Raw genomic sequence first — 18229 nt, forward strand, 5'->3', positions numbered from 1 at the left:
ATAATATTGTCTTCAAGAACTTCGCCCCTGTATAGACCCTCTATGCACTCCTTCCACCTTTCTGCTTTCCCTTCTTTGCTTAAAACTGGGTTTGCATCTGAGCTCTTGATATTCATTGGACATAAGTGCATACTTAAAACCTGACAGGTTTGAAGTTCTAATACCAAAAGCCAGGAGCAGTGTTTTAACAATACTCGATGCATCATATGCTGCGCATGTTTTTGTCCGTTCGTACTGAACATAGCGCGTGCCGATGGTGATTGTGCGGAGAAGATGGCTCACGAAACATTTGATCCACACCCTGCTAAGGCGTCGATAACCGTGCCGTTGGGTGCCCTGAAAGCATCATTCTCATCGCCGCTACGACGACGACCACCACCACCAGCTTGAGATGGGCCGCGAGTGGTGGCCTCGTAGAGCGATACGCGCGGCTGACCGGCGCACCCGCCGCTATCGGGCAGCGCCCCGCCCCACGTGTGCGAGCGGCACCGCGTCGGCCATTGTGATAGGTCGCGCCCACAGGGTCAAGGCTGCCCTCGAGAGGTCGCTCTGACGTCACGCTGACCTCGAGTCAGTCCGGCGACCCGCCAACAGGTGCTTACAGATCTCCGTGGACTCCCGCTTCCAACACTGGTGCTTCGGCGCAAAGTGTTCATCTTTGATCCAGCGTACTTTGGTTCTTTTGTTCACCAGAAACTGTATTATTTCATGTATTAGTCTCACCTGAGCTCTTCTAAGGATGTGTTCCAAAACACGCTCCTTTTCCTGATTATTTCAGATATTCTGTCCATCTTGGTATACAGCTCTTCGTCCGGCCGTCTCCTACACTGACCATCTACTCGTCTCCACAATCCCAATATCCACCGTTTCATCCCACCAGTTCTAGTCTCGTAAGCACTTCTGTTCTTAATAAATTAAGAGTATCTGCTGCATACAGGGTGTTACAAAAAGGTACGGCCAAATTTTCCGTTAACGTTCTTCACACATAAAGAAAGAAAATATGTTATGTGGACATGTGCCCGGAAACGCTTACTTTCCATGTTAGAGCTCATTTTAGTTTCGTCAGCATGTTTTTCCACCTACGCTCAATGGAGCACGTCATCATGATTTCATACAGGACACTCTACCTGTGCTGCTAAAACATGTGCCTTTACAAGTACGACACAACATGTGGTTCATGCACGGTGGAGCTCCTGCACATTTCAGTCGAAGTGTTCGTACGCTTCTCAACAACAGATTCGGTGACCAATGGAATGGTGGAGGCGGACCAATTCCATGGCCTCCACGCTCTCCTGACCTCAACCCTCTTGACTTTCATGTATAAGGGAATTTGTAAACTCTCGTCTACGCAACCCCGGTACGAAATGTAGAGACTCTCCGTGCTCGTATTGTGGACGGTTGTGATACAATACGCCATTCTCCAGGGCTGCATCAGCGCATCAGGGATTCCATGCGACGGAGGGTGGATACATGTATCCTCGCTAACGGAGGACATTTTCAACATTTCCTGTAACAAAGTGTTTGAAGTCACTATGGTACGTTCTGTTGCTGTGTCTTCCCATTCCATGATTAATGTGATTTGAAGAGAAGTGTGTGAGGAATGTTTTCTAAAAGTTTGGCCGTACCTTTTTGTAACACCCTGTGTAAGGCTTCACGGCGGATGCTTGTCTAATAATATCTCAATTTTGCGTTATGGCAAATACATGTCACTAGTCGGACACTACTTAACCGCCTACTGCCCGATATATCGGCGGATAATGCGTGCAGATTCCAGTAAAGTAGCTATTCGTTGTAGGCATATGGATATTTTATCCATGCTGGACGTTTTAACGTGCCCATTAAAATCTTTTGCCTGTTCTCCCATTGTGGCGAGATCACTTTTTCACTTGTTTACACCAGAGTCGCTGTAGTTCGATTTTCAAGTCCTTGTATCAGGCAAGTTTTTCAAGTTGCTTCTTGTAGATTGTGCTGTCGCCTGGCAAGGCAATGTCTATGGTACACACGCTCATTTTCTCCGCAGTTGTGTTGTCTGGTGTATTGTGTTCGAGCACTCGAGTTCTGTGAAGTCAGGAGTCCCACAGCAAATGGGCGTGTTCATTCTTGACCACTTTTTTCTCGTTTGTGGCCCCACCAGTTCGTTTCTGCCGGCAGATGGTAATTTTGGCTTATGTTCCAGTGTATAATTAGTTCCACATCATTATGCTTATGCTTGTAATCAGTCTGACCTATCTTTTTGCAACAACTAAATACTTATGAATCTCCATCAGATAAAATTGACGAAGGACATCGAAAAGTTCAAAGAAGGGCAGCTTGTTTTGTATTATCGCGAAATAGTGAAGAGTGTGCCACGGATATGATACACGAATTGGGGTGGCAGTCATTCAAACAAAGGCGTTTTTCGCTACGGCTGGACTTTCTCATGAAATTTCAATCACAAACTTTCTTCTCAGAGCGTGAAAATATTTTGTTGGCGCTCGCCTGCAGAGGGAAAAATGTAGGCAACATTCCAATAGAATTGCTGACGGCCTTGGGAGAGCCACTGCTGACAAAACTCTACCATCTGGTGAGCAAGATGTATGAGACTGGCGAAATACCCTCAGACTTCAAGAAGAATGTAATAATTGCAATCCCAAAGAAAGCAGGTGTTGACAGATGTGAAAATTACCGAACTATCAGTTTAATAAGTCACAGCTGCAAAGTAGTAACACGAATTCTTTACAGACGAATCGAAAAACTGGTACAAGCCGGCCTCGGGGAAGATCAGTTTGGATTCTGTAGAAATGTTGGAACACGCGAGGCAATACTGACCCTAGGACTTATCTTAGAAGAAAGACTAAGGAAAGGCAAACCTACGTTTCTAGCATTTGTAGACTTAGAAAACGTTTTTGACAAAGTTGATTGGAATACTCTCTTTCAAATTTTGAAGGTGGCAGGGGTAAAATACAAAGAGCGAAAGGCTATTTACAATTTGTACAGAAACCAGATGGCAGTTATAAGAGTCGAGGGGTATGAAAGGGAAGCAGTGCTTGGGAAGGGAGTGAGACAGGGTTGTAGTCGCTCCCCGATGTTATTCAATCTGTATGTTGAGCAAGCAATAAAGGAAACAAAAGAAAAATTCAGAGTTGGAATTAAAATCCATGGAGAAGAAATAAAAACTTTGAGGTTTGCCGATGACATTGTAATTCTGTCAGAGACAGCGAAGGACTTGGAAGAGCAGTTGAACGGAATGGACAGTGTCTTGAAAGGAGGATATAAGATGAACATCAACAAAAGCAAAACGAGGATACTGGAATGTAGTCGAATTAAGTCGGGTGATGCTGAAGGAATTAGATTAGGAAATGAGACACTTAAAGTAGTGAAGAAGTTTTGCTATTTGGGGAGCAAAATATTTGATGATGATCGAAATAGAGAAGATATAAAATGTAGACTGGCAACGGCAAGGAAAGTGTTTCTGAAGAAGAAAAATTTGTTAACATCGAATATAGATTTAGATGGGTAGATCACATAACTGATGAGGAGGTATTGAATAGAATTGGGGAGAAGAGGACTTCGTGGCACAACTTGACAAGAAGAAGGGACCGGTTGGTAGGACATGTTCTGAGGCATCAAGGGATCACAAATTTAGCGTTGGAGTGCAGCGTGGAGAGTAAATCTCGTAGAGGGAGACCAAGATATGAATATACTTAACAGATACAGAAGGATGTAGATTGCAGTAAGTACCGGGATAAGAGGAAGCTTCCACAGGATATAGTAGCATGGAGAGCTGCATCAGACCAGTCTCTGGACTGAAGACAACAACAACAACAACAACAACAACAACAACAACGGAGTCGTATGTACAACTACGCTTCGCGCGTGTCTTTGGCGGCTGGAACAGGAAATGGGTGGGAATGGTAGTGGTACACTTTGTAGCGCCCGCCATACACCGTTAGGTAGATTGTGGCGTATATGTGTAAATGTAGTCGCCCTGGCTAACTATTGATCTCGTTGGGGTTCGGCAAGCACGTTGTCAGTGCTCCTATCGTGCTGGCGATGCGTTAAGGTTTTGCTGATAGAGGGCACATTCAGGCTGTGGCTACGTGGTTGTAAGCTCGAATGAGCAGTTAATCCAGGCGATTGAAGAGCCTTAGCCATCGTGCCAGCAGAAAAAAATCTGACATAAAGTTATCGTCGTTGGACGCTGGTAAAGGGGAAGAGGCGCTACGTGAGAGACAGAGCGTGTGCCCTCTCGGAGTGCCTGTCTAGACTAGAGGAATGCAACCCCGGGGCTTGCCTACGTGTCTGCGAGCACGTGGCGTCCTCTTCCCTCCCAGACCCTCCCAGGACGGGCTTATCTCTGCGACAGCGGCGTTTCTTTCTTCAGGGGTTGGCGGTAGGGGGGAGGGGAGGTAGAAGGGCGCAGTGTCCAGTGTGTGCCAGGGAGCCTCACAGAAACAGAGCAGGACATGGCAGAGCAGAAGGCGCTCAGCTGTAGAGTACGCCGTAATCTCCACCACGCCAAGGTTCCTCAAGGCGTCACGTGCGGGCAGATAGGGCAAAGCGTATATGGTGTAGTGTACTGCAGCGTGGGGAGCTTACGGTCCGATAATCTCGCACGTGCACAATACGGCCGATGCACTGCGGAGTTGCAGGGTGCCAGGACAGTTGAGTTGTTCTTTTCGGAAACGTTAAGTGGAGTCCTGGATTAGTTCTTTGCACAGCCAAACACCCAATCAGTGCGAACAGCAGGCACCAGTCTCGCTTTGTCCTGCGAGATAGGTTTAAACTTTACGCCAAAGCCCAAACACCAACCGTTCGTCTAATTTCTCGTCTCCACATCTGAGCCTGTGTATTCTGCCTACTGAGCGTGTGCACAAAATGGCAATACTTGCCTACGAAAATCGTAAAAAAACGTTGATTGCTCCACACTCACACACGTGAAACACCCTTGCCAGTTATGCGAGTTTTCAATGCTCAGATCATTAAGTCTCTGAACAACGTAATCAGCAATATTGTCGAATCGGCTCCTACACTCTAGAGATTCCACGACTCCAACACATAGGAAGGTGCCGATCGACAACGCCGATTAAGGGAGCTCTGAACCTAAACTACATCCGAACAGGCCCCGGAAGGCCCAACGGTACCGTCCGAACGCCATGTGATCCTCAGGGATTAGGCGTCACCGGACGCTGCTATGTAGGAGCATGTGGCCAGCACAACACTCTCACGGCCGTTGCCAATCTTCGTGATCGTAGCAGCAACTTCTCAATCAACTAGCTTTTCAGTTGCCCGCGATTTTAACCGCTGCACGAAATTATTTCAGATTTAGTGCTTCTAGTCAATAAGAATCAAAAGCAGAATGGAAGCATTTCCCGATCTCGCTAAGAGGGCTTACGAAAGATGCTGCTTCCTGTCAAGCACTTTCATAAGGGAGCGTGCTGCCTCCATTGCTGTTCAATATTAGTACAAACGGCTAGCCGCTACGTTACAACATAAGAAGTCTTAGCTAAGCCGACGAGCATGCCGTGGCCTCCCAACGTGAAACAACTCTCTTGATGGTGCTCTGGAAGAACTAGGCATCTACTATAAGGCGAACCACCTGAAACCCAACCCTTCAAAAACTCTGCTCTGTGCTTCCTGTCTCAGAAACAAGAAGGCTTCAAAAAAATCGAATGTCTTGGGATGGCACCCTACTGGAACATCGTTTCAGTCCAAAGTACTGAGGAGTCGCACTGGACCGATTCAGCGTCAAACAGAAAACCAGCGATCGGAATATCATCTTCAGAAAGTTTAGAGAACATCCTTTGGACTAAGCGACAAGTTATCAGAAGCACTGCTGCGGCTCTATGCTATTCTGCAGCAGAGTATGCCTCCCCACTTTCGTATAAAAGACGTCGTGCCAAAAATGTGGACTCAGTTCTGAGTGAAGATTACAGTCTGATTTAGAGGGTGCTTAAAACTTATCTCTGTTGAAATTTGTCCTACTGGTATCAGACCTCCAAATAATCATCGTGAAGTTCTTGCCTATCATGCACAACTGAACGATGAGACCTTGGATGCTCACCCACTGCCTAAGCTAAAATCGAGAAAAGTTTCCTTCGGACAGAACAACCTGTGAAATTCCCTCCAGACAAAGTAAGGCATTTTCGATGGAAATCTGTACAGCGAGATCGGATCGAACCGCAAGGACATCTTCCGACCGACCACAAGGAACGGAATGTTTGGAGGACCCTTAAACGTGTATGTACTAGTGTCGATAGGGCAAAGTCCTCCCTTAAGTTTTGAGATTCTGTTTTCGCCAAGTATAATTTGGTTTGCTAATTTTATCACTGAAATTTCTGAATGTTGTTCCTGCGTAAACATGTGTGTGCTATTATAACTGTGTGGACTGTAAATGTAGGTTTCTGACACTAGTGAATAATAAAATAAATGGGAAAAACACCTAACCTGAGAACCAACCAATTTAGAAGTATTAGGGGACTAAAAGCTCATCAGATCCAAGCTAAAGAAGCAACTCTAAGCTGAAGAAAATATTTCTCCGCCAGAAACCGACTCTGTCGTAGAAGATAGACGCAGGAAGAACGCACAGGCGCGACAAGGAATTGATGTGTTACGGACCGAATTTGTGAGCATGCAACCGTAACATTAGTAAACCTCAGTTCACACTGAACACAACTTTACGTCACGAATACTCTGCTAGAAAGTCTTGACAGCGACAGGAGACGGTATTTCGCCTCCTTACCCTTGTAGTTACGTATTTCCGACGTATTGTCGGTGGAACAGTGACCAACGGATTTAGAAGAAAAATACTTGCATTTGTTTACACACAAACTTTTATTTTGTCCAACAATTACCGCTTTCGGAATGAAGTGCCATCATTATCTCATCATGCGATTAAAAACACCACAGTGCACGATCAAATGTCTCTTCAGGAAATAATTATGTAACTTTTTTTATGCGTTACCTAAAATGAAATATAGGCAGCTCCTTCCCCTAGCGGCAGTCAAAATCGCTTACCTACGTAGGTGTAATAAGTAACGGTCAATACTGTGTGTTAAAAATACGTAAATTATCGCCAGAAGGGGAACATCGTCAAGGGAGCCTCCTATACACGAAGTTTTCCAAAAGTCGCAATGTAAAAGGTATAAAAAAAAGTCGCATAAACCAGAGATAGGACATTAGTCTTTCCCATATATGTCCTTCGACTCTTATTCAGAACTTGTACAGAAAAGTGGCCGCGCGAAATTAGCCGAGCGGTCTCAGGCGCTGCAATCATGGGCTGTGCGGCTGGTCCCGGCAGAGGTTCCATTCCTCCCTCGGGGATGGGTGTGTGTGTTTGTCCTTAGGATAATTTAGGTTAAGTAGTGTGTCAGCTTAGAGACTGATGACCTTAGCAGCTAAGTCCCATAAGATTTCACACAAATTTGAACATTTTTGAATGAATAGTGGCTGCAGTTATAACCTTTCACTGCCTGTAATTTATTCGTGCGTGGTTCAGAATTTCAAAGAGTCTATTCCAGCAACGTCAAAATCTTTCTCTGGATCTGCAAATGCTATAAACTTACGTTTGCCTTTCTTCAACCCGTTTTCTGCCTTTCTTCAACCCATCTTCTAAGTCCTAGGATCAGCACTGTCTTTCGAGGCGTACTGACGTAGTTTAATGGTTAAGGGAGCTGCTTCCGTTAAGCAGGAGGTCTGGGTTTGAGTCCCGGCCGGGGCCTTTGAAGAGCTAAAAGACTTGGTGAACCACCTGCGCTAGACGTGCAACAGAGAACTATACTAGTTACTATATAGGAAGATTTACTGAAAAGAAAAACAAATACTAATTCCTGTGGTGGGGCGTCCCCTAAATACCGTCGGAAAGTATTACTTACTGGCGATACAACGCTGACCGCGGAGAGCTGAAAATGAAAGACAGAGAATGAGGGACGCTTTGGAAAGTGGTAATCATGGATTCGTCTGTCGCGTTGGACTGCGGCCTTTGTAACACCTGTAAATCGGTGATTGTTTCGTTCCAAATGGCAAGGTCTTGCTGCCGATCAGCCATCCACTTAGCATAGCTCGACGGCGCACGCTCCTACCCTACACGAAGGGATACCTGCGGTACCGCCGACCTGATGCGGCGGACAGCGAATCTCCCTTAATGCCAAGGACTCGTCTCTCTTCCCACATTGCCTCCGTGCTTCCTGCATCCTCCGTGAATAAAGATCGTGCATTGTTTCTACAAACTCAAAGTGGCACTGCAGTTAATAGCACACGAGGTCTGTTTACGATGAAAAAGATAACAAGTACGATATTCTCCCACTAAAAACCACAGAAGTTAAGCACTAATGCTAAAAGACAGTCGTTGACGACTGCTAAGGAACAGACTCATTGTTAGACAGGAATAATCACAGGCTGTGACGGACAACGCTAAACACACTATTATATGTAATAGAGATAACGAAAAATGGTACAGATTTCGCTACATGGCAAAGCGGGATATCAGACATAAGTAATATTAATGTTTGACACAGGTCAGACTCCAAGAATAAAGGTCACTGTCGGACTCTCAGTAAGAAATCTGCACTCCTCGGGCACTAATGCTCATTTTGCACCTGTTACTCATGCTGGTTACCAAACTGTTGGAGAGTCCTTGGGGGATATTGTCCCACTCCTCTCACAAGACGATTTTCAGTCTTTACACGGTTGCCAACAGCATCCCGGGTATGCTTTATAGATTTAGGCATGGGAAGCACGGAGGCTGTTCCATTCGTTCAGCATAATCAGTTTCCAGGGTGTCCGACACCTTAGCGGTATTGTGTGCGTGGGCATTGTCGGGACGTACCTCACCCCTAAAGAGGCGGACATGATCCGGAAAACAGCTACTATGCTGTAACGGTACATTGCGCAAAGTTACACAGCACTGTTTGGCCATTTTGCATAATGCATGCCTGGACTATAAACCCTACGCCATACAGATGACTTCCATGAAAATTCTGTCGTTGTTGTGGTCTTCAGTCCTGAGACTGGTTTGATGCAGCTCTCCATGCTACTCTATCCTGTGAAAGGTTCTTCATCTCCCAGTACTTACTGCAACCTACATCCTTCTGAATCTGTTTAGTGTATTCATCTCTTCGTCTCCCTCTACGATTTTTACCCTCCACGTTGCCCTCCATTACTAAATTGGTGATCCCCTGATGCCTCAGAACATATCCTACCAAGCGATCAATTCTTCTAGTCAAGTTGTGCCACAAATTTATCTCCTCCCCAATTCTATTCAGTACCTCCTCATTAGTTACGTGATTTACCCATCTAATCTTCAGCATTCTTCAGTAGAACCACATTTCAAAAGCTACTATTCTCTTCTTGTCTAAACTATTTATCTTCGATGTTTCACTTCCAGACATGGCTACACTCCTGACACTTAAATCTATACTCGATGTTAACAAATTTCTCTTCTTCAGAAACGCTTTCCTTCCCATTGCCAGTCTACATTTTATATCCTCTTTACTTCGACCATCATCAGTTATTTTGCTCCCCAAATAGCAAAACTCCTTTACTACTTTAAGCTTCTCATTTCGTAATCTTAATTCCCTCAGCATCACCCGACTTAATTCGACTCCATTCCATTATCCACGTTTTGATTTTGTTCATCATATACCCTCCTTTCAAGACACTGTCCATTCCGTTCAACTGCTCTTCAAAGTCCTTTGCTGTCTCTGACAGAATTCCAATGTCATCGGCGAACCTCAAAGTTTTTATTTCTTCTCCATGGATTTTAATACCTACTCCGTATTTTTCTTTTGTTTCCTTTGTTGCTTGCTCAATATACAGCTTGAATAACATCGGGGAGAGGCTACAACCCCGTCTCACTCCTTTCCCGACCACTGCTTCCCCTCGACTCTTATAACTGCCATCTGCTTTCTGTACAAATTGTAAATAGCCTTTCGCTCCCTGTATTTTACCCCTGCCACCTTCAGAATTTGAAAGAGAGTATTCCAGTCAACATTGTCAAAAGCTTTTTCTAAGTCTACAAATGCTAGAAACGTATGTTTGCCTTTCCTTAATCTGTCTTCTAAGATAAGTCCTACAGTCAGTATTGCCTCACGTGATCCAACATTTCTACGGAGTCCAAACTGCTCTCCGTCGAGGTCGGCTTCTACCAGTTTTTCCATTCGTCTGTAAAGAATTCGTGTTAGTATTTTGCAGCTGTGACTTATTAAACTGATAGTTAGGTAATTTTCACATCAGTCAACACCTGCTTTCTTTGGGGTTGGAATTATTATATTCTTCTTGAAGTCTGAGGGTATTTCGTCTGTCCCATACATCTTGCTCACCAGATGGTAGAGTTTTGTCAGGACTGGCTCTCCCAAGGCCGTCAGTATTCTAACGGAATGTTGTCTACTCCGGGGGCCCTGTTTCGACTTTCACTGCTTTGTCAAATTTTTCACACAGTATCATTACAAATTGTCAAAGTTAAAAACTTGTCAGTAGAAATGGAACTGTGTGTTCTGCGAGAGGGGAGGGCGTGTGTTTGTTGCCCCCGGTCGTGAGAACGAAGAGGGCGTGCGCGCAGCGACGGCAGCAGTCCGGTCGTCCTTCAGATTCCGCTGTGGTCGCGTGCGGCACGTGCACGTGAACGCACGTTTATCCGCGCGGGGGCGACGCGTGAACGCCAGACATGATCCAACTGCCGGCGACCGCCGTGGCATGCACTCCCAGCTCCCGAGTCTTGTTCCGGAGGGGGTGCGGCAGTCTTGCTTGTAGCGTCTCGGCCAATTACAGCTGTGCGCTGTTTGACTGTTACAGGCGCAAACGGAAGGGTAGCATTCATCTCACGCTAGGTGAGGAGAACCCTGCGCATAATGAGGTAACGCTACGTCATCGTGACGTAAATCGCTTAAATCGATTAAATGAGTACGTATATCGATCTTTGCAGTTGTACTGATAACGTCAAAGCTAAATGTAAATACACGTGTATAAACGAAGTGGCAGGAGTTGTGTGATATGCTCATCCCAGCTGAATGAATTGTTAAATGTAATCCCAACAGTTTGCGATGTTATTGTGTATTTCACGAACATAATTAATGTCTGAGGGAAGGAGGCATAACGAAATCGAAAAAAAGCTTGTCATTCTTTTTAAATCCGATGAATCGTGCATAAATCGTGTGGACACAAAAGTGATGTAATTAATTATTAAGCTGCAATTCAAAGAATGTGGGATGTTGTGTGTTTCATGAACGTAACGAATATCTGAATGAAGGAATCATAACCATAACGAAAGTTAAAAAAGTGTCTAGTAATGTTTTCAATCCGATTAATATTGAATAAATAATGTGGATAAAAACGTAAATAGGAAGAAATTAAAGTGTTTCGTATTTTTATAAAATCCAATGAATTGTACATAAATCATGTGGGCAGGAACGTTAAACTGAGAAACTGAAGTGGTTCTGAAGATAATTCCGAATGTTGCTAGAAACATTAAACCATCTAGTTCTGTTTGATTTTGCCTTCGTGTTGTAAATCAAATAGGAAATATAGTGAAATCTTTCAGACTATCTTTATGGATCTGCTCGAAAGTCTCTGATATCCGTTAGAGCCCATGTTCAGAACGGCGTACACGCTAGCAACACCGGACAATAAAACACACAAACAAATAACAATGCAGAGTCTAGACGCACGCAACAGTCTATATATTCAGGTTGCACACAACAGTCCGTAGCACAACTCGTGAAACTCGAGATGACGCTTGCCTACGTCACTATGACGTAGGGCTCTCCTCACCTAGCGTGAGATGAATGCTACCCCAAACGGAAAGAGTGAGTAAAGGCCTCCTAACACGGACGCGGCACCTAACGTTGAAGTGAGTGATTTGCGATCTCAGAGCTCGCAGTCGTCTTCATTTGACTGGCGCACCACACAAATTCTTTACGAAAATGGACGCCCGTACATTAGCTGCGTTAACTCTTCCAGCGATTGTCGAAGAAGAGCAGAGAAAACTGTGAAGAAGATGCTTGACTCGTCGATTGCTTGAGCAGTGAATTTGCTGGTAGCGGAACACCACATAACGCTGTACTACGATCCGTGATACGTAACAGCAGAAGTTAATCGTTTCCAGTGACAGAACTGAATTTTCATCCCATTTTTGGTTTCAGATTGAATGTAGTTAAGTTATAGCGTCTGTAAGTTTGCGCCTGCGTAGTATCCATATACTCGATATTGCATTGCCTACCAATGCTCTGAAATAACGTACTGCGTCACATGGATTTCAAGATCGAGATTAGTTTCGTAATTTCATTAGAAGGAAAGAGGAGATTTGTTACGAAGCTTCTCACCATCACTGAAAAACATATTTACTGCCAAGATATGAACATGGAGAGAAAAAAAAAACTTTGAACTTAGCTGCTAAGGTTCAGTGACCGTGTCAGAATTATATTAGAAGAAATAAGCCCTCGGTCACAAATATTATTTCAAAATTGACCAGGTTTCGACGCTACTATGAGCGTCGTCTTCAGAATTAAACTAACTATTCTAAAACATATAGGTATATAATACATTAATAAAATTAAAGTTTGTACTGACTGGAAAGAGATGCAGTACTTACAAGTCACATTTAAAAAAAGATCTAAGCCGGAAAGGCGACGTCATGAATAGTTGTAAATAAGATGGCGAGCCGCTAAGGGCTGCTCGTACTTGAGTGAATAAGACTCTAAGAGTCTTGTTGCAACCCTACGAAAACACAAAGTTTACACGATTCACTCACATAGGGCGCACAGCTTACAAGCTTCGCCTCAGTCGAAATAAAATAAATTTGTCAAATCATGAAAACAGCCGGACTCGGTATAACTGTATAAAAGCCAGGAAAGAGAGAGGTGAGCAGTTCGGGAACACTTTCTCGGTTGAGCACACCGTATGAAACTACGTTCTGCAACAGTGGTTGGCGTGATAGAGATGTTTGGTTTTAATTCAAGGGAAGTGTACAGAATGTTCATTCCTCAACTGATGATGTTTCCCGAGGACTGTAGCTGCTAGGTAATACAGAATAATTAATATGTAATCCAGCAACAAGCATAAGGTTTGTTTTAAATCTCTTTTGCTAATAGTTGTCCATGGAGGTAATGAATTCCGATTCGCTGATAACTACTGACGCAGGAAAATGCGTCAGCCAAGGGTTGATTTCTACACCGCATAGCCTTACTGAGTGTGGAACCCTTTTGCCGTTGCCCGCTTTATTTACCCATAAAGTTACAGGGGGAACTACAGCTTGAAGTAGGCTCTCAACCACTTCGTATCTTGGAATGGTTTCACTTATACACATCTCTGCTGCGAGTAGGAAAAAAAAAGGGGCGTGTCACAGGAGTGCCCAATGACGACTTAGACATGAATTTTAGTATTTGTACCTTAACTCAAACCGACATGTCTTCGTGTTTTAGACAGATCCATTATCCGACTGCTCATATTTTGGTTAAAACAGGGTGCCTCGTTTCACAGATAAGTTTCCAACAGCTAATTCACCGAGTGTGATTGTGCGGGTATGAAGTTAATTAATTTGCATTCAGGATGAACAGGATTCAGTTCCTGGTCAAGATGTTCAGAGCTAAGTTTTCCTTAATCTTTCTGTCAGATTGAGCGGAAACTGTGCCTCTGAGAACGTTGATGCATTCCTCATACATGTACCATCTGAACAATGGGCTCAGTCTCTAATGATACCGCTGTCGACGGCAGGTTAAACTAATCTTTCCGTCTTCTTCTACAAATGTCTGTACACCCGAAGGCACCACGCGTGTAAAGCTTCGCGCAAGGTTTCCACAAAGGGCAATGTAACTCGCCTGACATCGAATATAGTTCGACACCGTTAGTGGTGCTTCGATATCAGATAAAATTGAGTCTGTATGGTGAATCGCATTATAAATGTGATAAATTTATAACTTTGTGCATATCTGCGTAAGTGCAGAGTAAAGCTTACGTATCGATTGTTGTTGTCTTCAGTCTGAAGATTGGCGCGATGTAGCACTCCACGTTAATTTATCCAGGCTGTATTTTGTATTCTCTTATCTTATTTCCTGCTCTAATTCGCACAACATCGCCTTATTTAATTCAACTTCATTCTTTTGCTCATGTTTTATTTTATTTTTTTATCGTAATGTGTAATTGTTTCCAAGGCACTGTCCTTCCTGTCTTAATTGCTCACGCACGTCGTTTGCCGTGTCTGACAAAATTTCAGTGTCGTCGAAAAATGCCAAAGTTTTAATTTCTTCGCTCAGAACATTAATTCTATTCTCCAAATTCTGCTTAGTTTCATTCCCTGCTTACTCAATATCAATAGGCTGCTATTATTTACTCAGCCTAATATAGGATTGCCTAACATTAAAGAAAAGGAACAAGAAGTATAATAATTATTTCTGATGTTAATTCTGGAACATCCTGCAGAGAACACTTCATACAACTTCATATGTCCTTTGACATCAATATTTCTCCTTTCTCAAACAATCGTGAAAAGTATTAATGACACCGGGATAAAAGCCTCAACCAGAACCTCAAGGGGTTCACATTAGTACAAAAAGAAATCAAAATACATGGGTGTCCATGGATTCAACAACTGGCAGACCAAATTATATGTTATGTAGATAATATCGCGTTTAAATCTTTTCCTTTCCACATCTGAAAGACAACACCATGGGATCAACGGAAAACGACTCTAGGAATATAAATATTTTTTTGTTAATTGTCTTGCCCAAGTATACTAGTGTTATCAGCATGTGATTAATATTATATTGAAATCTTAATTGCCGGCCGCGGTGACCGTGCGGTACTGGCGCTGCAGTCCGGAACCGCGGGACTGCTACGGTCGCAGGTTCGAATCCTGCCTCGGGCATGGGTGTGTGTGATGTCCTTAGGTTAGTTAGGTTTAAGTAGTTCTAAGTTCTAGGGGACTGATGACCTCAGTCCTATAGTGCTCAGAGCCATTTGAAGCCATTTCATCGGCACAAGACACCATTGAAACATGTTCGGGGGAAAAAATTAACGTAAACTCCAGCAAAAATTAGGCGCAACCGTATCCAATAGTTACTTGTTATTTTACTCATCAGCTTCCATGGGACCATACGAGCCGAAACTACTTGCTGATGAAACGGGACAACGTAGATTGTAAACTAGTGATTACAATGTTTATAAACAAGGGAGACTAAACAAAGCGTAAAATTCGGAAAAGAATTGAGAGAGTATACGAATAACGCATTGGAGAGGAACGTTCTGAACTACTGCGAGGAATTTCTGTGCCGCGTTGAAGCGTGCTTCAAGAAAGCTTTTCAACTTAGATTTGTAGACTTTTGATTTATCATTCTTTTGTATCGTTTCTGCTGGAAACCTATTGAAATCGAAACGTGCCGAATAGCGGACACATTTCCCTACAATGCTTCAGAAGTTATCTCCAAGTGCGTGTCGTCTTTCCTCTGGTGAACACCGAGTGAATGAATGTCTGGATGAGTGAACATTGTCAACAAGAAATCCTGTGATGGAATATATGTCCAGAGATATCAGAGCTATAATTCCGTGACGCAACTGAACAACGACCCACAGGAAACTGGCACCGCAGTTCAGTCGGACGACTCGTTTCTGGGCTGAGAATATTCAGATATGTGGAAGCGAAAGTTGCCAGAGAAAGCAAGCCCGCGCCCGGATGGCCTATCTCGCTGATGCACGCACGTACCTGGCTGTGAGAGCGCTCTGCTGCTGTCTTCTGATCCGCTTCGTGCCCGGCGTGCGCCTCTCGTGTTCTCCACCTGTTGCTCGCTCGCAGAATCGCTACTGCCCTAGAACGACGCGTCTGTACTGTATGCGGCCGGGGCACGCACTGGCGTCGTTCGCTTTCACCGGCAGCTGTCTGGTCCCGCCAGCTCCCCCCCTCCACCCTGCCCAGGAGGCGGCGGTGGTGGGGGGTCGGCGCGCGAAGCCACAAAGCGGAACGCAGGCGGCGTATCCGCAGCGGTGCCTCATTCACGCCTCCGAGCGTGACAAGAGCTGGCACGGCTGCTGTGATAGCGGCCCGTCGACGTCATTGTCTCCAGGCCTCTAAGTCTGTTGTAACAAAAGCGCAGTTCTGTTCGCTATAACTTTACGCTCCAGCCTAGTCCAACTAGACGGAGATTTCACCTGAACAATAAACCTACAGACATGGAACTCACAAGGGAACCTCCCCCCTCGGATTTACAAGTTAGCATAGTGGATAGGCCTTGAAAAAATGAACACAGGTCAATCGAGAAAACAGGAAGAAGTTCTGTGGAAATATGAAAAAAATAAGCAAAATATACAAACTGGGATAGGCAACATCATGGATGGTGATAGATCAGTAGCGCCGTGGTCCCGTGGTTAGCGTGAGCAGCTGCGGAACGAGAGGTCCTTGGTTCAAGTCTCCCCTCCAGTGAAAAGTTTACTTTCTTTATTTTCGCAAAGTTAGGGATGGCTAGAGGACAAATGTAAGGATGTAGAGGATTATCTCACTAGGGGTAAGATAGGTACTGCCTACAGGAAAATTAAAGAGACCTTTGGAGAAAAGAGAACCACTTGTACGAATATCAAGAGCTCAGATGGAAACCCAGTTATAAGCAAAGAAGGGAAAGCAGAAAGGTGGAAGGAGTATATAGAGGGTCTATACAAGGGTGATGTACTTGAGGACAACATTATGGAAATGGAAGAGGATGTAGATGAAGATGAAATGACGAGATACGATACTGAGTGAAGAGTTTGACAGAGCAGTGAAAGACCTGAGTCGAAACAAGGCCCTGGGAGTAGACAACATTCCATTAGAACTACTGACGGCCTTGGGAGAGCCAGTCCTGACAAAACTCTACCATCTGGTGGGCAAGATGTATGAGACAGGCAAAATACCGTCAGACTTCAAGAAGAATGTAATAATTCCAATCCCAAAGAAATCAGGTGTTGACAGCTGTGAAAATTACCGAACTATCAGTTTAATAAGCCACATATGCAAAATACTAGCACAAATTCTTTACAGACGAGTGGAAAAACTAGTAGAAGCTGACCTCGGGGAAGATCAGTTTGGATTCCGTAGAAATACTGGAACACGTGAGGCAATACTGACCTTACAACTTATCTTAGAAGAAAGATTAAAGAAAGGCAAACCTACGTTTCTTACATTTGTAGGCTTAGAGAAAGGTTTTGACAATGTTGACTGGAATACTCTCTTTCAAATTCTGAAGGTGGCAGGGGTAAAATACAGGGAGCGAAAGGCTATTTACAATTTTTACAGAAAGCAGATGGCAGTTATAAGAGTCGAGGGACATGAAAACGAAGCAGTGGTTGGGAAGAGAGTGAGACAGGGTTGTAGCCTCTCCCTGATGTTATTCAATCTGTATATTGAGCTAGCATTGAAGGAAACAAAAGAAAAATTCAGAGTTGTAATTAAAATCCATGGAGAAGAAATAAAAACTTTGAGGTTTGCCGATGACATTGTAATTCTGTCAGAGACAGCGAAGGACTTGCAAGAGCAGTTGAACGGAATGGACAGTGTCTTGAAAGGAGGATATAAGATGAAAATCAACAAAAGCAAAACGAGGATAATAGAATGTAGTCGAATTAAGTCGGGTGATGCTGAGGGAATTAGATTAGGAAATGAGACACTTAAAGTAGTAAAGGAGTTTTGCTATTTGGGGAGCAAAATAACTGATGATGGTCGAAGTAGAGAGGCTATAAAATGTAGACTGGCAATGGCAAGGAAAGCGTTTGTGAAGAAGGGGAATTTGTTAATATTGAGTATAGATTTAAGTGTCAGGAAGTCGTTTCTGAAAGTATTTGTATGTAGTGTAGTCATGTATGGAAGTGAAACGTGGTCGATAAACAGTTTGGGCAAGAAGAGAATAGAAGCTTTCGAAATGTGGTGCTACAGAAGAATGCTGAAGATTAGATGGGTAGATCACATAACTAATGATGAAGTGTTGAATAGAATTAGGGAGGAGTTTGTGGCACAACTTGACCAAAAGAAGGGACCGGTTGGTAGGACATGTTCTGAGCCATCAAGGGATCACTAACTTAGCATTGGAGGGCGGCGTGGAGGGTAAAAATCGTAGAGGGAGACCAAGAGATGAATACACTAAGCAGATTCAGAAGGATGTAGGTTGCAGTAGGTACTGGGAGAGGAAGCAGCTTGCTCAGGATAGGGTAGCATGGAGAGCTGCATCAAACGAGTCTCAGGACTGAAGACCACATCAACAACAGTGATCTGTCCGTTCGTCCATTGACGTCCCTGTTC

The 18229-nt window shown here is 44.0% G+C and overlaps 2 protein-coding genes across 7 annotated transcripts in view; one reads left to right on the plus strand and one right to left on the minus strand.

Moving 5' to 3' along the window:
• Positions 1-15800, minus strand: part of LOC126292240 (uncharacterized) — a 134173-nt gene extending 118373 nt beyond the window's left edge. Inside the window, exon 1 of the mRNA XM_049986131.1 lies at positions 15671-15800. The gene's annotated coding sequence lies outside the window, so the exon portion shown is untranslated. The remainder of the gene's footprint in view (positions 1-15670) is intronic.
• The window catches only part of LOC126292242 (actin-histidine N-methyltransferase), a 518712-nt gene that overhangs the window by 191288 nt on the left and 309195 nt on the right, over positions 1-18229 (plus strand). The gene's annotated exons all lie outside the window — the stretch shown is intronic.

The sequence above is a fragment of the Schistocerca gregaria genome, chromosome 9 (genome assembly GCF_023897955.1).
Source record: "Schistocerca gregaria isolate iqSchGreg1 chromosome 9, iqSchGreg1.2, whole genome shotgun sequence".
NCBI classification, from domain to species: Eukaryota; Metazoa; Arthropoda; class Insecta; order Orthoptera; family Acrididae; genus Schistocerca; species Schistocerca gregaria.